Genomic DNA, 22,468 nt, shown 5'->3' on the forward strand with positions numbered 1-22,468 from the left:
TTTGGAGAAATGAAAATTACTGTCCCAGAGAAGAATGCAGAAGTTGAGTCAGTTGCAAAATGCATCATGTACAAGTAAGACCTGTCACTGTTCAGGAAAAAATGAGTTTGTATAGGCTGTTAAGACAGTAACAGAATTTAATGCTCTGTACCTTCCTGTGAAGCAAAACCCCTGATATTAGTAAAGCTTGTCTGTCATTTTTTGTTGATCTGACTTTCCATATTGAATAAAAAGAGTCTCTTTGAGTGCTCAGAGAGGACATCAGTCTATGAATAAATTCATTTGTAAACTTCAAAACACTCTGACCAGTCTCTGAAGTATACTGTGGTACACAGAATGAAGGATGGTTTCATGGGCTATTTCCAACCCAACATTCATTTTCAATCTGCAGTTATTTAAACTTTCTCAGAAGAAAAAACAATCGTCACTGGGACTTTACACACCTCAGTAAGTGTTGTGGTGTTAGCAGATGTTCTTAGTGAAGCCACATTTTCCAAATATCCCACTGTTAGCCTATTGCCAGGATGACTCAGCCTGTTTACTTTAGTTTTATCTAAATAATTACAGTAAAATTTAATTGCCTGAACCAGATAGCATTCAAGGAGAACCCATTAATATTAGAGGCAAAAGCTGCCTAGGGATTTTTAAATTAGAGACAGCTCTGGAGTCCTTGACTTTTTTTAACCTGGGAGACTCAATTTCTAGGTTTTCTGTTGACAGGTAAAGCAATGTTGCGATAAGTCTGCTTGGTACTGTCGTGGAGGTTGAAGAAGCAAAAATGTGGGTGGTCTGGCAGTTGTGTGTGCCTGTAGATGGCAGGTGGGCTTTGTTGCCCACCTTGCAGCAGAGCTCATGGTGTGAGGCATGAGAGTCCAGGTGTGAATATTGGTTTAACATCAGCATATAAAAGTGCTTTGCTTTACAGTAAGAGTGCTGTATTTGATTGTTTGGTGCATGGGGATTTGTCTGTAAAAAGTGCTGTTGAGAAGATCCATATTGTAGTAAGTTTGAATCTCCAGTTTTGCCTTTTTTCCTGTGTCCTTTTGTAGATTTCTTAGCCTCTGGTTGGTTTGATATTTCTCTGATGTTGCAGCTCAATACTTTTTTCTTACGTGTGTGAAAATTTTATAAAAACATTCAAAACCACTAATATTTGACACTGTAAACTTTTTTCTTTTTCTTGAGGGCCTGCCAAGTATTGTTGTTTTAAAAAAACATTACTATTCCAGGTGTTTTAATTTCTTCAGACAACATCAGTTTATGGTTTTGTTCTTTAAAAATTTCTGCCTGCTAACTTTTAATACTCTTATTACAGGCAGATTTGAGGCACTAAATAGAAGAAAATTAGTCCGTAATATTTTCAATTCCTTGAGGTATGTTAAATAACTTTATGTGCTGCAAGAGAACCAGTGTGTGCCTCTTTAACTTTCTTTAAAACCAGACCTACTGCAGCAGACACTTACATAACAGCTTGTGTTTAAATGGAACAAAAATACAGCTTTTATAACTCCTTCTCTATTTTTTTAATCAATTTTTCAAAAGTTTCATCTTCTTTTCCTACCCCTTACAAGCAATCTACACCTACTTACATGTTCCTGCCAACCCAAACCAAATTCATACCAATTACACACGTTAGAATTTGGAATAAGTGCATTCTTTGGAGAAGTGTGTGATTGGTGGTTGGTGAATTAGTCTAGATTTGGATACAGCTTTTTATAGGGAAGTCAGAGGCAAGGTGTAAAAAGAGCCTACAGCCACCTCCACAACACCCACACCCTCCCTGCTGTCCTGGGATATAACACTCTCTTTTAAAAGGATGGATGGATGGATGGATGGATGGATGGATGGATGGATGGATGGATGGATGGATGGATGGATGATGTTTGATAAAGGACAAGATGAGAGGAAAACCTGCAGGAAATGCAAAGTAAACATGACAGTAGTTTCATAATAAGTACTGTAGTTGCATAGCAAGGTAGCACAGAACAGCCAACATTTTTGACAGGGTTCCAAGATACCTGATATTCTTGTCATGGACAAATGTGTAACTGTAGCTTAAAGCCCTACACATGGATAGAGCTATATGAGGTACCAGAACCAATGACATCCTGGTAGGCTAAAATAATCTGATTCTTACTGGCACTGGTCCACATTTTCCACCTCCAAAACAAGTAGCCTGATATCTTGCATGCAGGAGTGCAAGACACATGAAACTGAAGAGGTAGGAAACAAGAAGGTGCATGTGTCTACAGTCTAGTAAGTAAGGACATGCATCAGGGAGAAAAAGCACTTTTATTCAGCTCTTTCCTTCCTAGGACAGCTTGCAGTGTCTGTATCCACCACCACTTATAAGCAACAATACAGAGGCATTAAACATTAATTGTCATCTGCTTCAGTGAGTGTCCTAATTGCCAGGTAATGGAATGAAGCACCTTTGTGGGTATTCTTGCTTGCCCGTGCTGACCCCATTGGCTGGCATGGCCATATCACATGTCACCTTGTCACCCAGGTGGACCGCAGTCTTGGGAATCTATTTTGTGTCCATGAAACCACTTTGAGAGTGAAGGAACCTTAAACTTTGAAAATGACAATCCAGCACCAGGAAATTTGACCCTTTCTTAGGTCACATCCATAAACCAAAGTGCCATAGGAGCAGCTCCTTAATCACACCAGTACCTTCAGTTTTGTGTTTATAGGTATCTTCGTTCTTATTATCAGTGAACTTAGACATTTCACATACAGTAAGTAAGTGGTGATCTTCAAATTAGTACAGTGCCTGGTTTTTTTTTTATTGAGCATCTGAGTGAAAAGAGAATTTATGGTTACTTTTACTTTTAAAATCAATTAAACAATATCCTTCATACTGCATGAAGTAAATATTTTTCTCCTAAGTTTTTTCTGGAGTTTTATGGTCTACCCATATATTTCTCATTTCTCTGTGAGTCAAACTGTCATTATCAGTGCTTTGTAAACCTGTACCAAATTTAAAATAATTTTTATTGGAAAAAAATAGAATAAAAGTATAGAAAAGTATAATTTGTAAATGACTTAAGAATGACCGTGTTTCACGTCTTATAATCACATCTTGTGCAACAAGAATGTCACTACAGCAGTTACTTAACTGTTCTTAAACTCAAAGGGACATTAACATTGCAAAGAAGGATTTCCTTGCAAGCTGGTTATTGTACAGATAGTCCAACAAACTGTTGTAGGTAATTTGAAGAAACTTGTGCCCAAGTGCTGAAAAAAATAAAAGAGTCCAAACCCAGTACAAATATTGTGCTGTTATTCCTTTTCTGCCTTGTAATATTTATTATATACTTTACTCTTCACCTCCCCATTTATGCCTAGAGTTTCCAGAGTCTGGATCAAGTTGAAAAATGTAGTGTGCATTTAAATTTTCAGAGCTTTTTGGGCACTGAAGTAGAATGTGGCTTTATTAAAAAACATAAAATTCTTATTGTGTTGCTCTTGTGTCTGATAACTTGTCTGAAGAGCGAAGTAGCTTTGGAAGTAGCAAAGCCTTTGTCAGTTAATGTCAGGGTTGAGAGTTTCATAAAGTGATTCATGAGTTGATATATCATCAGACTCCTTATACGTGAGTTATGGTTATTCATGAGCTCTAGTGCTGAAAGTCTTATCAAGTACTTTGTGTCTGGGCTCCAGGAATGTGCTAAAAAGTTTTCAGTCATCTCAAGTGGCCCCAGGATTTGTGGAGAACATGTTTTTTTTGTCATCTCAATCCTTTTCCTGGGTCCTCTCTTAAGCATAGCCTTCCAAGCCCCAAGGTTTGGGTCTAGCTAAAGTCAAAGGGATTATCTTTCATTGCAGAAGTGCTGATAAAGATTTCTAGTTAAAATAAGAGTTTCCCTGATACTGTGTATTTCTGTGTTGCATTAGAAGTAAACTTAATGGATAGATTTTTTTTGAGATATTGCATTCTTTGGATTTTTATTGTGTTGAACGCTAATATAACTTGCACTGAATTGTGCGTTAACAACTTGCATCTTCAGCTGAGATAGGATATTGAGTATTTCCTCTTGTTACTTTTAAGGTATCATTATTTCTGACTGAATTTGATCCAAGTGCTTATAAGGTATTTGGAACTTGCTATAGGTGACAGACATTTACTGATGGAGATACAACTATATATATCAGGAATTGGCTTGTAGTACGGAAGTACAATAGGCCTTTTTTGAATGGTTTAAAAGTAACTGGAGTTTATGGGTACAGTGCAAAATAGGAATCTTTGCAAGATCAAGTGAAATCTTCATAAATATTTTTTATGTCTCTTCTTTTTAAATATAAGGGCAAATGTTTCTATCCTGAGACTGTGCCAGGCTAATTCTCTCAAGATCTAATACATGAAATCATGGGATCTGAAAGACCATAGAGAAACTCTCAATTATTGCTTCTGTTGCAGTCCCTTTTGTACCATTCCTTAAGAATGAATCCTGAATTTCTTCATGATGGTGGAAATAGGTCTTGTTGCAACAGGAAACCTGAATAAGGAAGTTCAATGATTGTCACCAAGAAAAGAGAGGCATATATATTGCCAGTAATGGAAACTCTTCAGGGGATGTTTACGAGAAACTCTGTTTATGTTACTTTTTCAAATGATATTGCTGTGGTTGAATGTAAGTGAGGTTTCTAAGTAGTCTCCATTAAACTACGGGAATGTTGTTGTCCCAGGATATTGACATACCTGTGGGTTCTTTTGCTTTATCATTGGAAGTTATAAGGAGGACACACCTCCAAAATCTCAAATGAATGGCAACGTACCAGTTTTCTGTGATATGTAGCAATACCTATATCTGTGCTTTCACGTTAGCTCTTCATATTCTCCTTATGTATTTGAATGGAGCAATGAATATGACTTTGTGATAAAGTTGTTCAAGAAATAATAGAATAGAATAGTTCAGTAGGAAGGCTGTGAACTTTCCTGCTTTTCTAAGAGACCAAGCTTCTGAAAAATGCTTTCTGCTTATATGGTTAGTTTGGGAAAAAAAGTCACTTTTAGGCATAATTTGAGAAAGAATGTCCATGATGAATTAGATCATGGTAGCATATCAATTAGCTCATTGGAGCTAATTGGAGATTTCAGATGAGCAGTTTCTCTCCTCACCAGCTAGCAGAGAAAAATTTTTAGGATACTTACCTTATAAGCACATAATGGGTGCTTTCTGAATGAGATTAGAACATAATTCTCCTTTAAACGGCCCAGAAGTCCCTTAAGAGAAACTACCTTTCATGTGAACAGTTCCTAATGTTACCTGTTCTTCCACAAGTATTCCTAACTTTGGTGGCTAATTTTCACCACATTTTCCAGAACTTTCTTTTCCTGTCCTCCCACACACATATGAAATAGACTTCCTGGACTCACCCATAAGACTTAGATCTCACATCTTTCTTTACTGATATTACTTCCTTCTGGTAAACCTGATGGTGCAGTTAGGTGGTTGGGCAACAGAGAATAATCAGTGATCATCATGAGGGGAAAGTACCCTTCTCTTCCTTTTTAAATAACCTGCATGAATGTTTCTCAAAACTGTTTAAAGCTGCTTCCATGTCTATCTTCCCTTTGGGAAATAGTTCATGATGCTACACTGAGTTCACAACGTCCTTTTTAATGACAAAGATACCTTAAAATACCTTTACTCACACCCTGTACAAATTCAGGCAAACAGGAGTATGTAAATTAGACACTGGCTTTTTGATATCTGTGTTTTTCATGTGTGGCAGACATGAAACTTTGGAATCTTAGCATCATCCAGTAGTTTGGGTTGGAAAGAACCTTCAAAGCTCATCTAGTCCAACCCCCTCCTGCTAATGAGCAGGGACATCTTAAACTAGATCAGGTTGCTCAGAGCCCCATCCAACCTGACCATGATTGCTTCAAGGGATGGAGCATCTACCACCTCTCTGGGCAACCTGTTGCAAGGTTTCACCACCTTCATTGTAAAAAAATGTCTTCCTTACATCCCGTCTAAATCTGCCTTCTTTTAGTTGAAAGTCCTTACATCCTGTTCATATTTCTGTATGGTTCTGTCTAGACATCTTAATACTTCCTTTCTGTCAAATTCGTCATGGCAAAGATTGTGCATTTTTGTGGGAGTGGTTAGCACCTCATAAATGGGAACAACTTCAGTAAACAAGTAAATGCCTGTTTACAGAAGAACAGGAGAAATGAGAGGAAAAAAGATCCTCAGCCCAAAACATGATTTTTAACAGTTTAAGTGCATTCTTCCTACAGCAACATACACTTGCTATGCATTTATTATTAGAAGTAGCATTGCTGTCAGGCCTTCTGGTTGGAAAGTGTTTACATGACACATATTATGTGTATTAGAAGTGCCTAACTAGGCAGAATATGATTGCCATCATTGCTAGTCTAGTTGAAGCTGGCCTCATTTTCCTTAAAGTTGCTTGTGATCTGCAAACCCAGTAATGAAGAAGGAAAAATGAAATGAAATGAAATAGTAATATGTATCTCCTGGGTATTTCAAAGCCAGAGAGCCCTAATTAAAATCTCATACTTAAGTATCTGATCCTTAGGGTATGAAACAGTACATAGGTTAGCTACAAACTGTAACTTCACAGATAAACAGGGGCAAAATGAAAACATAATTGTCCGGGGCCAGTTAAATTGGGTCTTAGAAGGATTTTATTTGAATAGATGTTGGTTTATACATCTTAATATGTTATCTATGCTGTTAGATACCTAAGCTGTAAGATGCCAAAAGATTACCAAATGTGGTGCAGCAGTTACTGGGGTGCTTTATGCACAGTGTTGAAGCTGTGCTGCCTTTGAATGTAACTCCTCACCCGAGGAAAGTGTCCCATCTTTGCTGGCTCATCTTGTCACAGGACAGGGGATAATTCAAACTTGTTAGAAATGGCTGGTAAGATGACATTGGAGCTTGATGCTCAAGAAATTTTGTGCTTATAATTTTACCCGGTCCTCCTTACCTTCCAAGTTTCTCCAAAGGAATCAATTAGTTCACATGTTTTCCTTTACCCTCGTGTTGTAAGCAACTGAGTGGTAATGCGTGGTCTGTGATAGAGAAGGGCAGAAATAGAAATGATGTGTGGAAACAGCTAAAATTGGACTATTGTGAGAGTAGATACGGAAAGATAGATAAGGAAAGAACTAAAAATACTTTCTGGATAGATGTACGCATGTGTGCCTACACAAATGGGAACAAAACTAATCACCAGTATACAGATTCCATTGCAGGAGGATTTTATTCCTCTAATGATTGATTGATTTTCACTTCCCTTTTCAGAAGGTTTTTTGCAATTTGGTTTTGTTTTGTTTTTTAAAGATCAAAAGTAATTGATTTCTTCACTGTTTAGTATTTGGTAAAATGTTACTGTTTTTAAACATCTCTTTTAAAGAAGACTATGAAAAAAATTAAAATAAATGTTTCAACTAAAAAAAAAAAAGGAAAAACCTCTACAAATCCAAAATGCTATGCAATGGTACTGTACTAATGTTAAGTAAATCAGACTCACAAATGTGAGGGAATTCAAATTATATTTTACTTCATCATTATATGGCTGCCCCAGTGCTTCAGCGTGGCTGTGTCCTCCTTCCTCTGCTGTCGTTTACAGGACAGTACCAAGAGTACAAAACAGTCAGGTCACCTTTCCATGCTGGAACAACCATAGCCCCAGACTATCAGAAAAGGGAAATTGGAAAGAAAGTTTTGCCTCTCACCTGATAGTTCCAAATAAGAGATGCTTGGTGATGGTTGTACAACATGGCACACCCAACCACACAGTCAATGAGCAGAAGCTGTAGAGGAGATGGATCCTCCATGATACAGGCAGGATCTTCAGAAAATATCTCCGTAAGGTTTGAAGACTTTTGAAGAAGGCTTTTAATCACATGAGAACACTTCTAGAGGTTTGTATTTTGACCATACCTTTGCTTTTCTGCATATCTGTATAAATCAAAGAAAAACTGAACTTTATCAATGAGACATTTTAGGGCATCAGTTGGGGGAAAGTTCCAATTCTGCTTCTTTCTGGTTTCTTTAACCTGAGAAATAATGCACTTTCCCCTCACCAGCTCCATCTTTTGGGAATCAGTTGAGGACTTTTAAGTTGGGTCAGTCAGTCTGTGGACAGACAGTAAACATGGAAGGTTTCGATCCACAGTTAAAGTGTTCATAAAAATTTATAAGGAACTGGTAAACAACATTTTATAATGGGAGGCATCAAGCAGCTTCAATTGTAACATTGTTGAATGTTCAGTTGAAGTGAACTGTTATGTTCCACTTAATGTAATCTCAATAATGTGTTTTGCAGTAGAAAGTAGAGCTCATGATGTGGTGCAGGCAACATTATACATGTGAGTTGTGAAGAAACAAAAGTTCCTGGCACCAAATACCTTACCTTTTAAATGTGGCAATGTGATAAATATGAGTCAGAGAACAGTATAATTTGGTGTTTACTTGTACATGTCTTGACATGCATTTCATCAGAAGTACAAAATTTAAAAATTGCTATTTTATTTTTAAAAATTATTTTAAATAGTGCTACTAATTACCAGAGCAAGAAAATAATTATGTATTTTACATTGGCATATCAGTAGAGTATGGTGTCTGGACAATGATGCAAATGTGCCATCTAGGGCTTTTCCTGCAATCGTTAGCCTGAGGGCCCAAATCCTCACGAAAGTCAGGTCCTTGACGATATCTAAACACATAAATCATCAAAACAAACAAACAAAAAAACCCCAAAACAACATAATAGAATTTACTGGGCATCTTTTATGCCAAGGAATTCTATGAAAATGTTCAAAAAAATTTAATGTGTTACCAAAACCTAGGAGTATGAGCTGGCTTTGATAAAAATAAAGAAAATAAATACTTGTATTATTAAAATATTCTATCTATTATGACTTTTTGGACGGAGGAAAAAAATTTAGCTTGATATTTGATGGTCAAGAAAAGGTCATTTTAAAAGCAAGTTACATTGAGCTAAAAATCTTTGAAAGACGTAGAAATGAGAAGATAAGTTAGAGATGTGCAACTCATGTTACTAAATCTGAGGCCTGAAATAGAATGCAACCCTGGCTTTTGGTTTTCAGCCAATAGACATCTTTGGACTACAAAAGTAAGTTACATCTGTCCCTCTGCTGAAATAGTGTCTTAATAGCTTTTCTTGTCATAATGTCAATGTATATGTTGCAATGTGACAGGTTTGGAAAATGGAAATTAGAAATTAGCTCCATGGTGAAAGGAGACTATTTTCTAGTACCATGTGATTGCTAATGGTAACTTCAGCAAATATCTGTGGCAACCCAGAGGATTTAGAACAACTCAAAAAGTAGTCAAAAAATTCTATAATAAGAATAACAGTGACAGATAACTGTATAAAATGTGATGCTTGCAGCTTGCTTGACTTGGAAATTAAAATACTGGTCTTACACTGTGACTCTTCCTTTGCGAGGACACCACTGTTCTTACAGCTGGCACTAGTGGGCTTCCCCTCACGTAATCTTCTCAATTTGTGGTCATCTGCTTGTTCTCCAGCTGCAGCCCCAGTGTTGCTTGTGTTATATCCAGCCCCTCAAGTGTGATTTCTCGGGGGTTCTTAATTGTCCATTCCTGGCTCGATCACAAAGTGTCCTCTGCATCCATCTTCTCTTTCACCCTTTTCAGATTCAGCACAATTGATCACACTTTCCACAGTAACTTCTTCACAGTTAGCTCCTGTATTTTCCCCTCCCAGTTTCTCTTCCTACTTCTTCATTGCTTCAGCGTATCATCACAAAAACAGACAAAACCCTCGCCTATTCCTAGGGGAGAGGGGAGAGAGGGGAGAGACAGAATAAGCCTCAAAATGTGGTAAGATGCTGGTAGACAGTATTTTTGTTTCTGGCTGAGTTAAAGATGTTCTTCAAAATTGTTACTGAGTCAAAGCTTCTGTGTTCTGGGATTTTCTCATGAATGCTGTTTCTAAGACCACTTCATTTTAAGATTTACAGATATTTGAAACAAAAATATCCTGTGTTCCTTTCTTTTTACTGACAAAAACTATTGTGTTGAAAGTGTGAAAATGGAATTATAGGGATATGTATTTGCCTTAATGGGAGAAACTGTCAAAGTCTTTCAATGTTTTCTTTTTTTCTTCTTGTAACTCAAATCAGATTGGGTCTTTGTTATTTTTTTATGCTTTGGCTTTGATGGTCTTACATGTTTGGAGTGACCACTAGGATTTCCTACTTATGATGGTTTTACTGCTTGTGGTACAAGCAAACTCACTGTCAAAAAAAGAAAGCTTGATTACAAGTTTGGAATATTTGAAGAGGGTGGTATTTAGGCACTCTTACCCTTAAATAAGACTTATTTCCAAATTTTATTTTTTTCTCCTGTTCAACGTGAAAAAAAAGGAAAGAAAACAAATCAATGTAATTAAAAACAACCCTAAAATACCACTGCAGTGATATGTATAATTTATTTAAGAAAAGATGGAAAAAAATAGGAATTCTTATTAGAAGGTTCCTGTATGGTCAAATATAATCCAAGAGGAACATCATCAGCTACTATATATTGTCATCATTCCTTCATGGTAACTCAATTTAAATCAAGATGTTCAAGCTGAAAATGTGCACTGAAATGTGCATATTAAACATCTGCTGCTTAAAAAAAAGTCTAAAAATATTGAGAGGGAAATAAATTGTCAAAAATCTGCTTTCTGTTGTTTTATCTTTTAAGACATTTAGCCTCATAGATCATATATGCAAAATTCCTAATATACCAAGGCCATTTAATTGCAGAAATCATAAAACCAGGATATGAGATACAGTATTTAAAGAAGGCTATTTTCTAAACCAATTCAGTAGTTTCTGATATACAGGTAGAAAGTTACAGAAATTCGATAGAAATGAGGGAAACAGTTTTGTGAAAAAAAAATGGAAAAAAATGGGTAGAACTGGGTTGCTTCTTGGTTTTCTTTTATAGCATGCTTTAAGAATAAATTTTCTTTACTGATGCATATGCTAAAAGAATTTTTTGCTGCAGTCTCTCTGCATTGCTTCCCAGAATTTGAGGACAAAATACATAGCTCTGTTTTTCGTACTGGTTTATTTGAACAAGGGTGCCAAATTACTAGCTTTTTGGTCAGGTAAATTTGCAGAAAAAATTACCTAGCTTAGAGAAGTTCAAGGTTTCCTAGGATGAGTACAAAGATTCTCATTACTGTGTGCAACATGGCTCATCTTCAGGTCATGCAGCTGGACAGTTTTTGAGGTCACTCTTCCAGCGTGAATCTAGGTCTTGTATCTGTTAACAGCTTAAACCAATTGGTTCAGTATTCTTTCCCTGTAAGCTGAGAAAGGGGAAAACAGATAAGAGTGTCCCTTGCCTCCTTTGCTGCTTAGTAGATTGTAGAATAAATCCAGATAAGTGAAACATAAGGCTTTTGCTTTATGTAGGTGTTCTCCACTTCTATAGTACCAATACAGTAAAATCACCACATATTTTCCCACCCCCTACGTACATAAAGAAAAAAATAGCTTACGCCTGAGATATAAAATTAATCTTGTGGAGATCAGCAGCACACTGCTTTCCTCAAATTCTACTGCTTCCATAGAGATTCATTTTCCATTTCAAATTGCTAGGGGGGCCATAAAATATTTAGATAGCTACGTCTGTAGAAGCCTTTTGTTGGATACAATTGAGTCCAGATATAGAAGAACTGCAGTTAACTTTGGGGTCTGGATCTATGCAAACTTTAAAAAAAAAAAAAAAAAAACAAAACTGCAAACCAATGATAATATATAAAATTAATGCTGTAGAACTTTCCATATTATTTAAACTAACTTTCAGGTTACAATGAAATTAATTGCTCATTTGCCATAATAATAAAAAGCAATGAATTGTATAAAACTTGGAGTGGATGTAGAGTTCTATTGATATAAAAAGCTTCCTCACCAAGCTGAACTGGAAAAACAGTGCACGTCTCTTGCATAACTTCTCCAGGTGTTATTAGCTGTTTTATTATCTCTGTGGTGTAAATTATCAAAAGAAAATGTAGCATACACCCTCCTGAGATACATAAACATATCAAAAGTTGTGCAGAGATAGACAAAGATAATAGATCAGACAAAATTCTTTACAGTCTCCTTTCAACTACAGTCCATCCACAAAAGCCTTGCCTTTTCCTTCAAGGAGAGGAGATGCCAAGGATCCCATGTTGCCATGACAGTTGCCTGCTCTGTACTTCACCAGGACTCTGGTGTCTGTGGTGGAACTTCACATATCTGAGCGATACATTTCTGTCCTGAAGAAGCACAGTTCTCCATCTGGCTCCTTGACTTCCTCCTGTCCTGCCTCCCATGCAGTAACCTCTCCTGTCTTAAGAGAAGTTTAATGTTTCCTGTGAATTTTCTTCAAACAAAAGAGTCCATTATTTAATCCAGTGTACCCAGATGTTCTAGTTGGACTCTGGGAAGGGGTGCAGGGTGAAGAGGAAGTGAGAATCAGAAACAGTAAAACTTTCATAAATGGCTGTTCTTTTGTTATGTCTTTTGAAAATGGAGTAGTGCCCGCTGTGTTCCATAAACACATGCATTGCATTAGGTACAAGCCAACGCATTTCATTCACGCACATCTAAATATTAGGGGGAAACCAGCATGAAGTTATGGTTGCAGGGAAAATTTATGGGGAACAAGAAAGGGTTCTGCCTAGTTCAGTGAGTAATAACTTGATTGGTAGACATTTATAGGGTAATATTGAAAGAGCAAATAAATGTAAGTCATTTAATTAGGAAATTGAGAAAAAAAATAACAAGAATAAGAAAGGGGGAACTGAAGTAGATGTGTACAGCAACAGCTATAAAAGCATCTGTTGAGTTGCTCTTCATAATGAAGAATGGGGAACACAGCATCTGATTCACACAAGGTTTCTCTCAAGTTGCAGATCGCAATAGCCGTGCCAGTGTAAAACTGGGAATTATGTAGCTGTGTGTCTGGCATGCTTTGTGTGGAAGTTCTGAGTGGATGTTTGTAACAGTTTGTCATTAGTGGATGTATAACCCTTTCTCATGAAATTACTGTGCTATCCTCACCCGCCATGAATTCAAATAAAACGTATCAGTCAGGGTATGTATGTATGCTACCACATTAATAACAATTTGCAGGATGATAGGGATTGTTTCAGCTGCCTAATTCAATACAGGAAGTCAGTGAGATCGTAAATCATGGAACAAATTATCTTTTATCTTAAAAGAGAGTGAAAACACTGGTGTTAGATTTATGTGAATGAACATATGCTTTTGCACCTAGCTGTTCTGAAAGCAAATTAGTAAAACAGCTTTCCATACTGATGCATTTGAGTTTTCAGAACAATAGTTAAAATAGTTAAAAGAGTGTTTATAACTTTTTAGGGGTTCTTCTTCATTTTTTGTCATCATGTGATTAGATAAATAGGTTATGTTATAACCCTTTAAATTCCTTATTTTAAAGTCTGTATTATTTGCTTGGTTGATTTTAAAGTTTGCGTATACAAGCAATTTCAGTAGCTTGAAAAGTAATCGCACATCAGCTCAGGTGTATAAATTGTGCGTGTGCACATAATTAAATCTTCTACTGTAGGCTCAGCTAAGCCATGTTGCATTAACTCACTTTTGCTATGCATATATGCAGATAATGGCTCTGACTCAGCTGACACTCAGCAACTGCTTAAGCTGCAGTAACCTGATCGTTTGCTTGAGCCCCTTTTCTCTTTTTAAATTTCTGTATTAAAACAGACATAGCGAATTTTTTCATTTCTTTTGCTTTTTAAAAATACTTTGTCTATTTTGGCTAGGCATGGATCTGTTTTTATTTTTGATGAGGTTGGATCAGTTAGGTTTTGCACACTGACTTGGGGCCACAAAGTAAGAGGGGTTACTCAGACCTGTGTCCACAGCTGTGGCTCATACTGCTGTGAAAAGAGAAGTCAAAAGTCCTTCTCTGTTAGAGGCACAGGGAGAAAGAGCACTCATCAACGAGCTCAGCACAGATGAGCGCTGTGGAGCCACGAAACGATCTCCTGCCCACATGGGAGTCTGCAGGAAAGGGTGGGAGGTTGACGGCTTTTTGGATCTGGCCCCATTTCATCTTAATCTGCTCTGGCTCCTGATCTTTTCAAAGTCTCCCCATTGTGCGTGTGATTTCTGCTAAACACTCAGAGAAATTTTTAAGATCAGGACCATATGATATAGCAAGATTAATCTACCCTTTGGCCTTCACCTCTCCCTCCCACTGGGGGAAAGGTTTGGTTCTGCTAATTTGTCATGTTACTTTTTTTTCTTCTTCTGCCATCATTTTTTTTTCTCCTCATGGTTCACCTAAATTGGGGATTTTTACCCAAACACTTTCAGCCTATAATGAAGATAAATAGATTTCTTCATGTCCACTGCATGAATTTTGAAGACATCTTTGTTTATTTCACCCAGTTTTAATACAGAGAATTTGAACTCATTTGTAGAATATGTGTTTTTTCACTTGTGTTCTATATTGTGGCTGAATGAATCCCTGTAGGTCTGTGAAGCAGATGTGTTAGTACAGGCAGTAGAACAGCTTCATTCCTTCCCTCATCTTCTGCAACGCAGTCAAATTCCGAATTGTTATGATATGCATTAATTAAATATTAATAAACAAAATATCACCAGATAATGAAGCTGCAGTCCCCTCTGTCATATTAAATCATTGATGAGGTGCCTGTGGCTGATGGTGTCTTCTGCCTCGAAGTCTCTGATTGGTTTTGGGAGCACTTGTGTAAATTTTTCCATCGTCCTTGCATCAGAAAACAATCTTTTGCCTCAGTAAAAAATATATGGATCATGATATCCTCCTACCTCATCAGTCCATTCCTTTCATGCCTTCTGACACCTAAATAATAACTGAAAGTGGATCAATTTTGAAGATAACAATTTTGTGATTCAACTATGTTATCTTGTTACGTATCAGCATGTAATTTGCAAGCTTGTTAGAGTAAAGAGTTAGGTTTTTAGGAATAGATGCAGAGTACCTCTATTACCTGTTTCTGTTTTTAAAGTAATATTTACCCCATAAAAATACTCATTTTGGTGGAGGAATGGAAGGAATAATGAAAAGATAAAAATACTTGTTTGTGCTTGTCTGTTTCAAAGCTGCCCAGATGTTGATCCAGCTATTTTAGATTCTACAGATCCTACTCTGCTGTAAATAAGGTATAAATTCACTATTCATGATCTTCTGAAAATGTCTTCTGTCCCCATAATGGCTTTTTACCCATCTGAAATGTTACTTCTGCATCTATATCGATTACTTTTTTATCTATAAATATCTCAGATTTACAATACCTAATTTCAGGCTCTTCTGTTTACACCACATTCCTCTCACCCGTGAGAGGTACAGAGATTATTTAGTTCATACATTGTGGGAAAGCAGATATTTGGTTTCCTCAGATGTGAGTATTAGGGGAAGGAGCTCCTCTTCAAACAGTAAGGCCGTTTTCTCGTGAGACTGGCAACTTTAAAAGATGCTGCTTATTTGAAACAGTCCAGGCAACTGGAATCCTATTGCCCTTCTTCAGCTGTTCCAGTTGATCACTTCATTTGTATAGCTCAGTCCATCAAGGATTTCTTGCTCCTGGCTTTAGTCCATAACTGCAGTGGAAATGCCATTGCCCAGTCACGGTCTACAGAGTGATGAGTTGAGACTGAACAATCAGAGTACTTGGGAGTTTGATTTACTATGCTCTCTTGTGTTTTATCACTGAATTTGCACTGGCTTATAATACTTGTATCCTTTTCCCAATATTTATTCATTTTCAAGTTTCTTTTCCTTAAAGCAATGTCTCTAGTCCTCTGCTTTTATATGTTTGATGAACTGCACCTTTTGACAAATAAAGATAGAATGAAATAATAATAATTAGGAAAGAAATTTTCCAGGGGCTGGTTATTTTTCTTCCATACCACCTCAGAATTCCTATTACTACTACAGATGCCTAAGTGAGATTTAAATAAACCCTCTCATATAGTTGAGCAGCCTGATGCAGGAGCACAGAAGCTATGATATGCTATTTTACCCTTCTGAGCTCCAATCACAAAGCTAGGTTGGTGCCGTTACTCAAGTTATTTCTAAGATGGTACCTCCAGATCTTTATGCTGCAGTCACAGAATAAACATGCCTCATTAAAAAATCCCCATTTGTTCATCACATTCTTTCAGCATAGGAAAACATGCCTGATCTACACAACAGAGTTTTGGCATCCAGAATTACCTTTTATCTCCACAGGTTTGCATGCAGGCACATGTTAATGTGGAGTAAGCAAACAAAGCCCAGCTTGTGGCACCTAAGTAGAACCACATGCCACAAATCTCAGCCAGGAACACAGCTGCCAGCAAATCCTCAGTGTGCACACATCCCAGGAGCAATGTCAGCAGCTGCAAGCCCAACAATATTTCTGGCAGTGATGTTTTCCAGTTTAGGCCTTGCCACGCTTTATATCTCTTGCCCATCTGTTTGTTTTGCATTGTGTTACATCATCTCGATTGCAATAGTTAAATTATAAAATCATCAGGGGATCATACAGAGAGGGAAGCTGCCTTGTTCATGTTGCCTCAGAGAGAGCTTTCTATTCATAGAAGTTAAGTGTCAGAGAAAGTGTAGAGGCTTTCTTGTGGGAGGAACAGACATATGGGAGGCTGGGACTGACACACAAAACCATGGGGAGGTTAGAAGCAAATTGGAAAGTTAAGGCAAGGATATGTTGTCTTCAATAGTTCTGCATTTCAGTTACAAAGTGGATTTATGATGTTCTTGAAGAGATTCTTGTGTTTCAGGTACTGGAAGAATGGAAGTTAGTAATTCTAGGAACTGTATTTTATCATTGGCATTGTCTATATTATCAGTATTTTGTGACTTTGAACAACATTGTTATCTGTATGTTTAAGTTAAGTCACATTCTCTCTTAGAATATCTAGAGGAAGGTAGGAGTATGTCCTGTGAATAAACCTGTTTTTTAAGCTAACTTTTGGGTTCAACTGTGTTAGGAATTTTCAGTATTTAGGAGGGTGGGCAGTGGGGGGTTATATGCTTGTAAAAGAAAAGTATGCTTTAATGACTTTTAAAGGAAATTAAGTGGCTTTCTGAGAATATTTATAGGTAAGTTCGTAAGCATTGGGTTTGCATTAGGTCTTTAGTGATCTTTTAGTCTTTAAGTTGTTCCTTATCTGTTCAGAAACAGCTTCAGAGCATTGTGTCCTTTCCAAGACCAGGAATACTCTTAAATATGGAATAGTCTCAAAATTTTAAGTGAATGTTTTAAAGAAGTAAGACTTTAAATAAAAAACAGATCTGAGAAAATTGTGGGGGACTCACAAAGTGATGCAGTGCGAGTCAGGGGGGTGGAAAGAGTGTCGCGTCCGTCCCAAAAGCATGCCTTTGGAGCACCTTGGGGGTGCCACACAAACGCACTCGGACACACCCTGGCACACTGCAGCTGGTGGGTACTCACAGCCACACACACACAGAGCCGGACAGCTCTGGGACAAAGAGGCAGGAGGGGTCCTTTGTATGGAGTTCCAAGGGGTTTTTTGAGGTCCACCCTCGGAGGGATCCAGGGACAAAGAACCCAGAACACTGACGGCTCCAGGGTTTTATCTGGATCGGCACCAGGGGCGGGCAGAACATCAGAGCCTATCCTTTGGGGGCCAGGGGGTGGAGAGGGCATTGGGTGACAGGACAGTGACCAGTGGGAAAGGAGAGGGGTGGAACAAGAGGACTGGGAACCAGTGGGGTATTAAGGAAAGGAGAACTATCTAGAACATGGACTTAAAAAGGGTAAAGGGGGTGGTCTTAGACCTCTGAGCCTGCCCACCAGCGGACCTCCACTGTTTTGGGACTTTGTGGCTCCTTGGTCACTCCTGCAGTGGCCTCAACCACTGCAACAACAAAGAATAACGTGGCAGAACTTGTTGAATTAATTATTTGTTAATCTTTCACACTAGCTACACAACTTCAAAAGCAGCCCAATATTTGTCAACTTGCATGACAGCCCTCTTCAGACACTTAGTAGGATACCAACTTTGTTTAAAAACTTGGAAATGGATAAGGTTCCAAATTTGAATTTCTTTAAAAGTAATGGTAGAGATAGAAATATTGCAGAGCAAAAAATTACATGGGTCAAAGAATTAAAAAATGAAGTACCCCTATAAAATGTTGACTGCATTTTTAGGGTTAGAATACTTTATCAATCATAATAATGGATTTCATTTAATGGAAGAAGGTCAACTCCAACTGGATTTGTCTAATATCAGCTAAGTTTGTGCAACTCAGTAGTAAAAAGAGGTTACAAAAAATAGTTCTAGAAACAATGATCCACTGAAATGCTAGACAATATCATAAATGACACCTATAAATTTATAGGTAGAGTGTAAAGCATTGCTTTCAACAATAACCTAAGGAATGTATATAAATATAGTCTTTCAATCCATAGTTAGCACTCCTCCCATCCCCCTGCCTACCCACTGCTTGTTGATTATCATTTAGGCACTAGCTGCATATTAACCTCTGATCCTTGCTTAACCTGTCTACAGTCAAGTGCTCCAGAAGATGATGTAGGCTAATGTTGTTTTGATTGGTTTGGGTTTGTTTTGGGGTGGGGTTTTTTTTTTGTTTGTTTGTTTGTTTTGGTTGGTTGGTTTTTCTGTTTGTTTGGTTGTATTTTTTTTTTTTTATGACAGCTTTTCTTGAACTACATAGAATGTGTGAGCATTTCTGTTTTCATCTAAGGTTTTTTCATCTAGACATGCCTATGTATGAGCTTAAGAGTGAAAGATGTACTTCAAGAGCAGATTGAGTTGTTGAAGATGTAGGTAGAGCCATGCCTTTACATCAATCCTTACAAAATCAGTTTTGATCTATCCAATGAAGGTAAAAAAACATCTAATCCATGAAGCCAGTAAGAAATGTCTTCTCTTAGTATGAAATTTTGTCATATAGTTGATTTGGAGGAAATGTACATATATCTTAATTGTGTGAGACAATATTAGACAGCCAGGCTGAATTGTCTGTGAAGGAGAAGGTCTGTTTTTTGGAGATACCCATTCTGCTAATGTCCAACTGAGAAAAATTCTAAAAGTTAATCAGTCTGGTTTTTGAAGACAAATAAAAGATTTATATCTCAATAATCTCCCCACTCAGGAAATGATAATGACTTTAATTCACCCATTAAGCAATCACTTTTCCTTCGCTAAAATGTTCTTTGACTTTCACTCAGTTTTACATTAGAGTGAATCTCCTCCTTTTACTTATCTTTCAGCTAAATCCAGGCAGAAGTGCTGATAATGAAAAAACTTCAGAGTACCTTTTATGAGTCATACTAGGAAGACTTAATCGAAAGATCATAGAAGGAATCTGAGAGGTCCCACGAGAGGACCCGCTCTACCTAAATTGACTTTATAGGTTTCTGGCTAACCTGTGTGTGTGCAGTTGTAGTTAGGGAAATTCAACAAGTCTTCCATGTGATCTGTTCCAGTACTTCCTTATCCTTGCAGTTAAAACCAGGTTTTCTCATGTCTGAATTAATCTACCTTTTGGAAGCTTAAGATCATTCCCCTTTGCCATATTTGTGATAAAACCAATAGTAGGAAGTTAGTTTTTCTTCATTTTGGCAGTCTACTAAGTATTGAAGGCTGCTGTTTTGTCTCATCACTTCTTTTCTGAACTAAAGATCCCGTTTATATTAGTTGTCCTTCATTGGTCATATTTCCCCATGTAGTAATATTCCTTAGTATTCTCTTAATCCTCTGAAGGTGAAATCCTCATGTTTGTAAATGGGAAACACAAAAGTGGATTTGTTGTGTTAGCTAACACTGCAGTAGCCCTGGGGAGTAATTCAGATGCCCTCCACAGAGGTGATACCCTCAGCAGGGTGATAATTCCATTTGCTGCAGTCATTTACTTCAGATTCAGCATGTGACCCACTGCAAGACTTATGTCCCACTTTGCAGAACTGCTATTTAGCATTTATGCAACTGACTCTTGTAGTGGTGGCATTGCTTATTCTTTCCTGATTCTAGTACCTTAGACTTGTTGAATTTTATCTGTTTTTTCTGATGACTTTTGCCGTTTTCAGATTTATATTGTTCCACAATGCCTACGGCATTACCTATGGTAGTGTCGTCTCCAGATTTAAAATGCATATTCAGCTTATTAATTCAAAAAAATATTGACTAGACTATGATCAGAAACAAAACTCTGGTGAGTTTCTCTGTCCATTGTCTCCTAGTTTAACAGTAAGCCCATTAGTAACTACCCTGGTTTGCTTTTCCAATACCCAACTTAAAAGCAATTTCTATAGATGGTATTTTCTTAAACTGCAGCTAGAGATTCGAAGTTCTGAGCAGAAGTCTTATAATCTCTACTGTCCCTCCTGTTATCCTTTATAGAAAGACTATTTTGACTATTTTATATAATTTTAATATCTTTTAAGCTTCAAATGTTTTGTTTCTGTTATTGCTTTGTATTGTCATGGAAACAAAAGTTGAGCTTGGAAGGGACCTCTAGAGGTCATCTGATGCTGGGTGCCCAGGATCATGTCTAGATGGTTTTTGAATATCCCCGAGGCTGGAGATTCCACCACCTCTCTGGGAAACCTTTGCCAGTGCTTGATCCCTTCAGGGTGAAAAGGAGTTTTCTGGTGTTCAGAGGGAACCTCCTGTGTTTCAGTTTGTGCCCATTGCTTCTTTTCTTGCTCCAACCAAAAGGAGAGGATCTTGACTCTCCCTTTGGATAACTTTTGTCAATAATCGCAAGTAAGCCTGTCTTTTCTGCAACTCCTAGTTTTCTGTTGTGTCCCAGTTTTAAAGACAGGCATTTGCTTTGACTTTTTCTCTTTGACCTTTGCTTGTTCCTCACAGTTCTCATAAAACAGTGTCTGGTAGCTCAGAGTTCATCTTAGATGTGTCTCTAAATATTTATTCTTCACGTCTTGCAATTTGAAAATGTTGTCTAAAAACTCTAACTTGTCCTCTTCTTAGTGTGTCTTGTCTTCTAGTTTCACTGTTGCTGAAGTTACGTTGTTTGCCTGATTGAAGTTAGTAATTTTAACGATCATTTAAGTAGCAAAACTCCCCACAACAATTGGCTTTTCATATTTATCTGTCTTTTAATAGATATTCTATATTTGTATATTCCTTGTTTTGTGCAGAACTCCTTGCTAATCTAACTAATTAGCTGTGTAAACCATGGGAATTTGATTTGTGTTAACTGTTACGACTATAATCTTTATCCCAGTATAGTGTAATTCATTTCTTTGAAGAAAAAAAAAAAAAGGCTTTAAAAACTTAATGCTGCCCAATAAAGTTGTTAGACTAACAAGTGCATTATAAGTAGGCAGATTTAATTGAAAAAAATTGAAGCAGAAAAAAATAGGGCAGCTTAAATACATATTTTCTTGGTCACCACAAATCAGTTATACAGAAAAATCTGTAACTTCAGGAGACCTTGCTAAAATCTATTAAAAGGTAACTGTTTTGAGGGGATGTTTCTCAGTAATACCTTTAGCTGATACTTTCCATGTGAAGATGATGTTCTGCAAATGACGATTTATATTTGTAACTGTGGAAAGAGCTTGAGCTTGTAAACTTCCAAAGGGGTAATTTGAAATAGTAAACAATTGGAAACAAGTTATACTATTTAGACAGCAAGTAGTAATACCAGAACCCCAGAATTTGTTGGACTGCAACACTGACACTTCTCTTAGACCGTAATTGAAAAAATATTTGATGGAATGCCTGTGTACTTGGTGCTTAGGATGATGTTAATAGTTACCATATGGATTGGATAGGAGGTCTGCTTATTCTCAAAGTAAAGAAAAAATTATTTTTAATGGGTAATAGGACAAACATTACCTCTTTGTCCCGAACAGGAAAGCAAGACTTGATCTTGATGAACAGAATCGTTAAGAGCTAATTAATTTGTACCATTGTCTCATTGCAACTTTTCATCTCCAGTTGCATTAATAAAACAATGCCAAGAAAAATACCATCCGAACTGTGCAGATAAAGTAAGGCAGTGCTGAATTTTTCTTGTGGCTTCACCAGTGTTTGTTGAGAGATACCTGTTGTTAGACTATATGCCCAGTAAACAAGCTTTTGTCACAGAAAGAAAAGGAAAGCCATAAGCAAAGGCATGTCACATTTCTTTGTTTTGTGAAGAATAATGCTGAGGCCATAGATTTAAATAGTACAGGTGGTTGCAGTTGTAATCAGTTGTGCCATCATAAATATTTCCAGTTAAAAGTAGCTTTGTGATATTTTGATCACTGCAGCTAGTGTGGTAAATCTGCACAGGTATAGGGAAAGGGTGCTGAATATAAGGACAAACTAATGAACATTTATGTTAGCATTGGAATATCTTGGCTGAAGTATATTGAGGAAACGGTGATAATTAAAATCTCTGGGAGTGGAACAGAGTATGTG

The 22,468-nt window shown here is 37.2% G+C and overlaps 1 protein-coding gene across 3 annotated transcripts in view; it reads left to right on the forward strand.

The window, feature by feature from the left end:
* The window catches only part of DCLK1 (doublecortin like kinase 1), a 234,368-nt gene that overhangs the window by 127,791 nt on the left and 84,109 nt on the right, over nt 1-22,468 (forward strand). The window lies entirely within an intron of this gene.

This window comes from Aphelocoma coerulescens, chromosome 1 (assembly GCF_041296385.1).
Source record: "Aphelocoma coerulescens isolate FSJ_1873_10779 chromosome 1, UR_Acoe_1.0, whole genome shotgun sequence".
Taxonomy (NCBI): domain Eukaryota; kingdom Metazoa; phylum Chordata; class Aves; order Passeriformes; family Corvidae; genus Aphelocoma; species Aphelocoma coerulescens.